Consider the following 10005-nt stretch of genomic DNA (forward strand, 5'->3'; position numbering starts at 1 on the left):
TATATACTTAGTGAGGCAATTAAAAACAATAAACAGTGCAATATAACTCATGCATGAATTTCAATGTCATAAACAAATGCCATAAGATCATGTTACATGCATGTCCAATATTTTACCATGATCAACATAATATAAAATTTCTTATCAATATATTTACCATTTATCCCATAAGCTCGTAAGCTTATTCTACCAGTATACTTACCATTTATCCCTTAAGCTGAAAGCTTATTTTACCAATACACTTACCATTTAATCCCATAAGCTCGTAAGCTTATTTTACCAATATACTTGCCATTATTCCATAAGCTTGTAGCTTATTTGCATGGTTACTATTTATTAACCAATAAACCATAATCCATAGACAATAGCCCAATATAACACCCTGAGGACCCTGGGTACATGAGTCAAATCTAAGCACCGTAGTGCTAACCCGAGTATGACACATAAGGTCATGTCCACCATCTGTACTATGTATCCTTAAGTACAATCCCAATATGACACATAAGGTCGTGCCCACCGTATACACTAGGTATCCTTTAGTGTATCCCAATATGCAGCCTACTGCTGGACTCTATGGCATGCCAACTATACCCTGTCCCTTAATGACTTATTTGGGCATATAGTCTATTTTATTTGATCCATCCATGGAAAATTATATTATCAATATTTAACATTGGGCAGTTCATACCCGAAATAACATTCATGGTAAAATATCACATTATTCATGATCAATGCATTATAATTTCACACTATAACATATCAATGCCATATTGAAGTTATAAAAATGAAATAATATCATGATGATATAAACAAGGTCGACTTATCCCAAGTCTTCATGATGATGTAGAAAACATATGTGTACATGATGTATAAAACATCTATGTACTATGTCATGCATGTATTGCATTCACCTTGACACTTTATATATTCCAAAATATGTGCCTCACTATGTTCCATAATAAACCCCTTTATATTTGACTTGCTTCAATCGCAAATCAATCACAATCTGTATAAATCACAAATTCATAATAATACATATGTTAGTATTGTACTAACATAAACATATTCCAAAATAACTCCATAATATACTTGAAACTCATTTTCTATCAAAATACTTAACACTTAATAATTCCTTTTAACATTGGAACCAACTTTTCCAATTTACACAAAATGGTCCTTCACCATTTTATCACTTAGATTCTTAATATCAAAAATTCTAGCATTGAATTTATTACCATTCAAATGGTTTTAGAAGGCATAATTACATTTAAGTACCCCAACTATGTGAATGTTGTACTTAAATCACTAATCTTTTCAAACTTCCAAAATAGTCATATTTCACAACTAACACTATTTCAATTCCAAAACATCATTTTCCAGTGTAGTACATCAACTATTAAACAATTATAAAACCATTCACAACTTTTCCAAAATTGTTGAATTGGTCCACTAACTTTTCAAAAATTACAAAATGGTCCCCAAATTTTTTTAAGGCTTGTAGAATATTTTCTACATCATTTCCAGACCTTATATAATTTTTCCATAATTTTTCTCATCCTTTAAGACCAAGGCCTAATGGTTTAAAGTTCCAAAACTAGGTTTTTCATGATTTTGCTCGATTTTGATTCGATTCAAGCATGAAATCAACTTTCAATCAACCTTATAACATCTATACAATCAAATCACTAATCAACTCTCATCAGGACACAAAGTTCTCCAACTTATAATTTGGCTGAATTTTACAGAATTATTTCTAGGAAGATTGAACATGTTTTAACTATCAATCAAGCTTGAAAATGAATCTACAACCTCAAACACATCAAGATTCATAATAAATTTCATGATCCCTTATATGAACACGAACTGTAGAATTTGGGATCTTTGAAATCCAGCAAGATTAGAAAACAATATTGGTACCAAAATGATAACGTTTTTCGCGTAGATCACTTTCGTATTTCACGGAATAACCCGAATTCCAAAGGAATTGACTCAAAAATGGAAAACAAATATTTTTTCCTTACCTTGGTATAGCTCACGTCCATGGAGAAGAGATGAACACTTTGGCATGAAATTTCAGATATTTTTCATGTTTATCTATCTTTAAATTATCATTTAATGAATATTAAATTCATTAAATTGAGAAAATACCAATATACCCTAAATGAAACTTCATAATTACCATAAAACGTAGATACTTATCCTTATCATCTTGCTAATCAGAGAAATATCATCCTTAGCATCTTTCAATAGTCAACGATGAACAAATAATTTTTCACTTTACAGTTTTCCCTTGCAATTTCTAAAAATTACAATTCAGTCACCTTAATCCAACGATTCAAATTAAACATGGAATTAAACCATTAACTATTATTTTCCACCATTTTAAAAATGTGAAAATAATATTTTTATTTTCTTATTTTCGTGACCCATTTGTATTTTTTTTAAAATTACACTTTGGTCCCTAAACTTTTCAAAGTTTAGACATTAGTCACCAAACTTTACCAAATTTATAATTTAACCACTAAATAAATCCATTTATGGAATAAAATTCTTTTTGGGAAAATCACCACTTAATTCCTTAAACTTTTCCCAATTTTCTACTTTGACCATTAAACTTTCAAAATTTGCATTTTGGGGATTATCTAAATTTTTGGGGTATTATAGTCGAGGCATTTCTCAAAGCCATCTCTAGAAACGGAGAATTCATCCATAAATATTTCTAGAAAATCCTCAATCATGTCAGAAAATATGGATTGTATGCAGCGCTGAAAGGTTTCTAGGGCATTACAGAGTCCAAAATGCATCATTTGGAAGGTATAAGTGCCATAGGGACACGTGAATGTAGTCTTCTCTTGGTCTTCAAGTGCGATGGCAATTTGATTGTACCCCGAGTATCTTTCCAAGAAACAATAATATGCCTTGCCAGCCAGTCGATCCAGAATTTGATCAATGAAAGGCAAAGGGAAGTGATCCTTCTTAGTGGCTTTATTGAGTTTGCGGTAGTCCATACATATCCGTCACCCGGTGGCAGTGCGTGTTGGTAACAACTCATTTTCTTCATTTGTCACCATGGTCGTGCCTCGCTTCTTTGGCACACATTGGATGGGACTCACCCAAGAAATATTAGAGATGTGGTAAAACTCCAACATTAAGCCATTTGATAATTTCTTTCATCATGAATTTCTTCATGATTGGGTTTAATATTCTTTGTGGTTAAATGGATTTGCTATGGCATTCTTCCAGCAGGATTTTGTGCATGCAAATGGTGGGACTTATTCCCTTCAGATCCACTATAGTTCATCCTAATTCTCTCTTATGCTGTGACAAAACACTTAGCAAACTACATTCTTGGTTAAGAGTAAAGGCAGAGGAAATAATATTAGTTAAAGTTACATTACTACCCAGATAAGCATATTTAAGATGTTGTGGGAAATTCTTTAACTCTAGGGTAGGTGCATGTTGTAATGAGGGCTTAAGAGGAACAAACTCGTCGAAATCAAGAGGTTTAAAACGTGTACCTGGGCTAGCTATGAGGAATCTAGCTTGCTGCTCCTCCAAAGAAAAATCATTGGGCTCTTCGGCATTTTCTTCTTCAAATAGCCTCTCATAATTTTCCACCTGAATGAAATTATCATGGTAAAATTTATCAGTTTCTCTCGCTATTAATGAATCCTCTTCGAAAATGCTCTGGCATTCTTCAGCCTCATCCATGTACTTAAGAGTACGGAAAACATTAACAATGACACATTGGTCGGCCACTCTCATGGTAAGCTCACCCTTCTCGCAATCGATTAAAATACGTTCGGTAGATATGAAGGGTCTCCCAAAGATCATGGGTGCTGTGGTATCAACTTCGCAATCCAGTATAAGAAAGTCTACTGGAAACATGAATTTTTCCACCTTTACAATGACATCATCGACTCGCCCCTCGGGACGAACATGGGAGCGATCGGCTAATTGAAGATAACAGAGGTGGGTCTTGTATTTCATACAAGCTTCACGAAGATTAACTTAGGCATTAATTTCACGCTTGAGCCAAGGTCACATAGTGTCTTTCCACATAATTTTCTCATATCGAACATGGAATAATAAAATTGCCTGGATCTTGTCTTTTTGGTGGCAGCTTGCTTAAGGCAGAGCAATATGCTTTTGCCGTGGCAACTGTCTCATACTTCTCAACTTTTCTTTTCTTGGTAACAATCTCCTTGAGGAATTTAGCATATGTTGGCATTTATTCCATAGCTTCAAGAAAATGAACATTGATGTAAAGTTGGTTCAGAATGTCAACAAACTTCTTGAATTGAATATCATCATTATTCTTCTCCAGTCTTTGTGGAAAAGGAGGTGAGGGTATGACTTCTTTTAATGAAGGGGTGGGAACATCATTTGACTTGGCATTTTTGTTTGCTCCCTCAGTTGCTTTACTCGATGAACCCTCATCTTTATCCTCTTCCACTTGCGTCTCTTCTGGCAATTCATGCTTAGCTTGCACGGTTACAAGGGGTAAATCAATCTTCGGTCTTTCCCTAAACTTGTCTTCTACATTGATTTAGGTGCCACTCCGTAGAGTGAGTACACTACATTGCTCATTGCCATGAGGTTTTATGACATCAGTGTCACTCGGCGGATAACCAGTTTGACGTTCTTGTAATACCGTGACAATTTGACCAAATTGACCCTCTAACACCCTCAGAGATGAACTGTGGCTTTGAAGTAAAGCTCCTTGGTTTTTTTATGGAGGTCGTATGGTCTTAAAGCATGGTCTTTTTGGTTGCTATAAACCCTTGTATATTGGCCTCCAATGAACTTATGTTAGAAGAAGATGACCCTCCATTGTTAGAATTACGCCATGGCATATTCGTTTGAAAACCTTGGAAGTCATTAAAATTCTGTTGCTGAACAGGTTAATTAGCATTGTTGGTTCCTTGATTTCCCCATGAGAAGTTTGGATGTTGATGCCATCCATGATTATATGTGTTAGAATAGGGGTTGTTGTTGAATGGATTGTAGTTTCCCATATAGTTGATGGATTCTTGATTGATTGGGCACTCGCTCTCATGGTGATTTCCATGGCATAATAAACATGCTGAATTGGCTTCCTTTACTTCTTTTATCTCACTTGGTCTTTGCAAATTCTTTAACTGGTGATAGCAGCAAGTTGGGCGGACACATAATCCTTAGTGTCTAACTCAAATGTTCCATGTGATTTTCGCCTAATTCCAAGCCTTGTAGATGGAAATTAATAATCATTTTTGGCAATCCTGTCCAGAATGTCGAATGCCTCTGTAGGTGATTTATCTAGTAATGTCCCATTTGCGGAGGCATCTAGCATCATCCTCGTGGGCGCATTAACTCCATTATAGAATATTACCACTTGAGTCTAATCTTGAAAACTATGATTTGAACATTTGCGAAGCAATCCTTTATACCGATCCCAACATTCATACATTGATTCATCCTGAGTTGGGTGTTCATGTTCGGAGGATTATACCGTAGCAACAAACTTTTGCACAGATTAGTCCAGGACTCCATCGAACCCGCTGAAATGCCGCTCAACCAAGCCCTTGGTCGGCCACGTAGAGAATATGGAAGTAACTTTAACTTTAATACATCTTCGTACACTCCTTGTTGACAGAAAGAATCGCACACCTCCAACAAGTTATGAATATGTTGTCTGGCATCTTCATTTGGCATACCCCCAAATTGGCCTATAGAATTTAACATATTGAACATGACATGGCTTTCTGAATCTCGAGTGCCACAATTCCTAGATTTAAGTCGTCCAAGATAAGATTTAAGTGATCACGAATGGCACGAGGTCTGTCTTCATTCCCAATATTTGGAATTGCCTCGACATTCTGATCTTCCTCATTACCAATACCTTGATTTCCAATTTGATACATGTTTGTATGTTGAGCACGTCTTCTTTGCCTAAATAGCCTCTCAATATCAGGTTCAATTGGTTCTAGTGGTTCGTTAGAGTGTCTTCTGGTCATACACCAAGAAAAACCTGGAAAACGATAAGGACAATAACAAGTAAAACTATATATAAAAAATTTAAAATAAAAATGATATGACAAAACTAATTAACTTCCAGTTACCAATCCTCGGTAACAGTGCCAAAAACTTGTCTGCGTATTGTGACTACCATATATGGTTGTGAAAATATGTGTAAGTATACACAATCGAACAAGTAACACAGTGATGAGTAAGTATTGTATCCATAGGGATTGGAGGAAATTTATAAGTTCAATCACAACAATTTACTATTTCACTTAAGTATAGTTAGTGATGTTTTTTACAAATGTCATGGCAAAATGAAATGTATGTTGGTTGAAATGGAATGATGGTGTAATGTGATATGGTAGCAAATAGAGATGTCGTGGCAAAATGGATGGAAATGTCGTGACAAATTAAATTGTGTTCAGTGCAATCAAATGACAATGTAAAGGAAAAACAAAATGTAAATACTAGATTTGATTGTTAGGACTTTAGACCCTCACACAACAAGATACTACGAGAATGAATGATAAGAGTCACTTAGGAAACTTAAGTTTACATCTCAGGATGGTCTTACTTCTATGTATTATTTTCCCTACAAAATTTACGAATGGTGCCCTATGCTATCTCTAGTCAAAGGACTCGACATTTTGAAGATGCCATGGTAAACCTATTGGCGTTAGCAAGTGCAGGGATCCTATAGGTTCGATAACAGGATATGTCACGACAATACCTTTTCGCGACAACACTAACATCTAACCTCTCGATTGAGCACTACTCCTTTTAGTCGATTGAAATCCTAGCCTTATGTCTAAAGTTAGATTAGGCCTAGTTACTACCTAGAACCCCTTGCTTATATGGATCCTCCCTAGTTTCTCTCGAACACTAAGGACATGCTATTTAGTCATTCTCTCTAACACTAAGCAATCTCCTAAGAAATGGCTACTCTCATAGCTCCTACAACCTTAAGGCATTGAACATCATAAACAAAACAAACAACAACCATCCATTAAAGTAAAACTTAAATATCCATAAGGAACTCCCACCAAATAAGACTAGTTCATGGTGGGGTTTGAATGTTTCAATCAAAAAAACAAGAAATTAATCCGTTCCATACAACCCAAATAAGATAAAAGAGAGCAAACAACAAAGGGAAGGAGGAAAAGCCTTTGACGTGCACTACCGAAGCTCCCCTCGGCCATCTCGAACTATCCCAACTCGCTAGCTCCTCTCGGACGCGTAGCTCACCACTCCCTCTAGCTTGTTAATGGAGGAATGCCACTATAAATACGATTGATGGAAAAATGAGAAACCTTTTTCTTTCTGAAATTTAACTCAAGACGGCGTATCTAAAAGTATCTTTCTTTTGGTGGCTTCATATCCTATTTATAGGGGGAGCATAATTCTAGAAATTTGTGTTAAAATTCCTATGATACCCCGATCAGGCTCCTTTCACGTGAATGGGTGAGCAGCTATGACAGTGGTCTCCTCTAGGGTAGCTAGGTATGACCAGACAGGATCAGCTTGCAGCTGGGCGTGGTCCCGACATAATCAGACGACTCAGGTGGCAGATGTCTCTTACCAGGTGACTGGCGGATGAGGGCACGTGAAGACAAAGATAACTGGCTTATAAAAATATCATCTTACATCCTTTCCGCTTCCAAAATGTCGTCCGATTTGGCATTTGCATTCTGCTCAGCAGTCTCATCATGTCACGAAAATTCCCTTTTGCTTATCCTTACTCCCAATTCCTGCACATCATCAGACAAAATACCTTCCCCGTAACGCATCATCGTTTACAAAATAAAATGCTGCGACAAAATATATTTCCACCACATGCAACTATATGCTCCTAAATGCATCTATATGATCCTATATGAGCTCTTAGACAGTCAATAACTTAAGTGAAAAGGCCGTAAATATGACCTTTTTACGGAGTTATCAGTTATGGTAATGTGGTAATGGCTTGGTGGCGTTGATGGACTTGGTTGTTCTATTGGTGGTGAGGGTGGTGTATTGTGGTAATGGCTTGGTGGTGGAGTGTTGAGTAATGGTTTAGTGGTGGTGGTGGAGTGTTATAGTAATGGCCTGATATAGTTAGTGCAGGTGGTTGTACCATTGGTGTGGAGGAGATTGTACGGGCTCGTAGTGAACAGGCGGAGGTGGAGGTGGCGGTGGAAGATGCGTCTTTGGTAATGTTCTTTGAGTTGAGTGCGGTGGAGTTGAAATGTGAGAGTACTTTGGAGGTGCTTACGACGGTGGAGATTGTGATGACAGTGGTGGTGGAGGATGTGCTCTAGTGGAAGGCGAAGACTTTAAAGAATGATAGGTCAAAATAATGGTCAAATGGTGCCAAATTAGCATTTAACATGCCATGTCAGCTTTTCGTCACCCACACTAACAGTTGTTAACGTCGAGTGATCAATTTGTAACAAAATATAACGTTAGTGACCGATTTGTGACTTTTAAAACATTAATGGTAAAAACGAAAACTTACTCAAACATCAATGACCATTTGTGTAGTTTACCCTATTTTTTTATGTTGCAGGTATTTGTTACGATGGCGGTATCATATTTACGGATGTTGTGGATGTTCGTACATCATATTTCCTTTGTTCCATAAAATATGTTCATCAATTTTTTAAAATTTCAATTAGTTATCTTTTAAAATTTATAATTGCTAAATTTATATAAAAAAATATTTTAAAAATCCTTAATCAAAGTTGTTAAATATATATCTTATAAAATTTAATTATTTAAATTATTTAAAATAATTATGATGAATAGGTGGCAATTTTTTAATTAAGACGAGGAAGTAACAGTTATCGTAAATGTAATTTATTATTCAAAATTCATAATATTTCTAAATTTAAAGCATGATGGTGGCAGGAATATGGCGCTAGTAGCGAATACGGTTGGAGCATTGAAGGCCAAACCAACCAGGAAATGGAGACGAAGAAGAAGAGCCAAAATTATGGTGGAAACTCAACCCCTCGACCATTGTTTCTAATTTCTTACAGACAAAAATTGACAAGTTTTTTCATGGGAATTAAATAAAAATTATTTTTTAAAAAAGAGAAGTAGATAATCGGCCTCATAGAGAAGATTAGGCATTTTCAACACAATATTTCAAACATATGCTTGTCATTAAAATATGTCAACTCATCGGCCAGTTTTCAATACAACCTAATTAGCATAAGCAATTTCATGTGTATATAAAAAATAATTTGAAAAAAGAAGAAGAAGGGACTCGGAGTATGGGTGGTGATATAGCAGGATGGTCGGCTAAGGCTATTAAAAACAGCCGATTTACAACGAACGAAACCTTTTACAAATGAGATCGTCACCGTCCCTTCTCTCATAGATTTTCCTTTTGTAATTCAAATTCAAAACAAAGCGAAGAGCTAATTTGAAAAGGCAGACAATAACAAGAACCCCGGTATAACCAAGGGGAAGGGAAAAAGAGCAGGTCAAGCCTCCAAATCACAGTCGACAGCTTAGCCTACGAAGCTCGTGAAACCCTTACTTTATATTGGGAATTGCACGAAAATTAAGGTTTTGCCGAGATAACGGGCCAGGACCCTGGAATGAATCCACAGGGTAAATGGGTCCGTACAGCTTGTAACTTTTTTTATTTAAAAAATATTTATGTAATTCTTATATTTGAGTAAAATATTAATCTATTTTTAAAATTTTTAAAATTATGATTCCTTAACATTTAAGTTTTTTAAATACAAAAGAAAATCCAAAGTTTTATCAAAATAATGGGATAGAATGTGTTATAAAAAAAATGGGTAGACCGGATCAAATTTTTTATTTCACTTAAATTTGATATGAGTATAATATTTTTTCAACCATCAATCGATCCAAATTACGTGTAGAAAAAATCCACCTAATCAAAACTCGATTTAATTTTTGAAGTAAAAACTTACACCCAATCCGACCTGACTCGATCCACATATATATTATCATTTTTGTAAAATAAAATAAAAATCTAATTGAAAA

General features: G+C 35.5%; 1 non-coding gene across 1 annotated transcript; it reads right to left on the reverse strand.

The window, feature by feature from the left end:
• Nucleotides 1–9246: 9246 nt before the first annotated feature.
• On the reverse strand, nt 9247–9352 carry LOC120197762. Its single transcript, XR_005523299.1, has one exon. It is a non-coding gene; the product is annotated as a small nucleolar RNA Z43 (small nucleolar RNA).
• Between the last annotated feature and the right edge of the window lie 653 nt (nt 9353–10005).

The sequence above is a fragment of the Hibiscus syriacus genome, unplaced genomic scaffold, assembly GCF_006381635.1.
Source record: "Hibiscus syriacus cultivar Baekdansim isolate YM2019G1 unplaced genomic scaffold, ASM638163v2 tig00117048_pilon, whole genome shotgun sequence".
Taxonomy (NCBI): Eukaryota; Viridiplantae; Streptophyta; class Magnoliopsida; order Malvales; family Malvaceae; genus Hibiscus; species Hibiscus syriacus.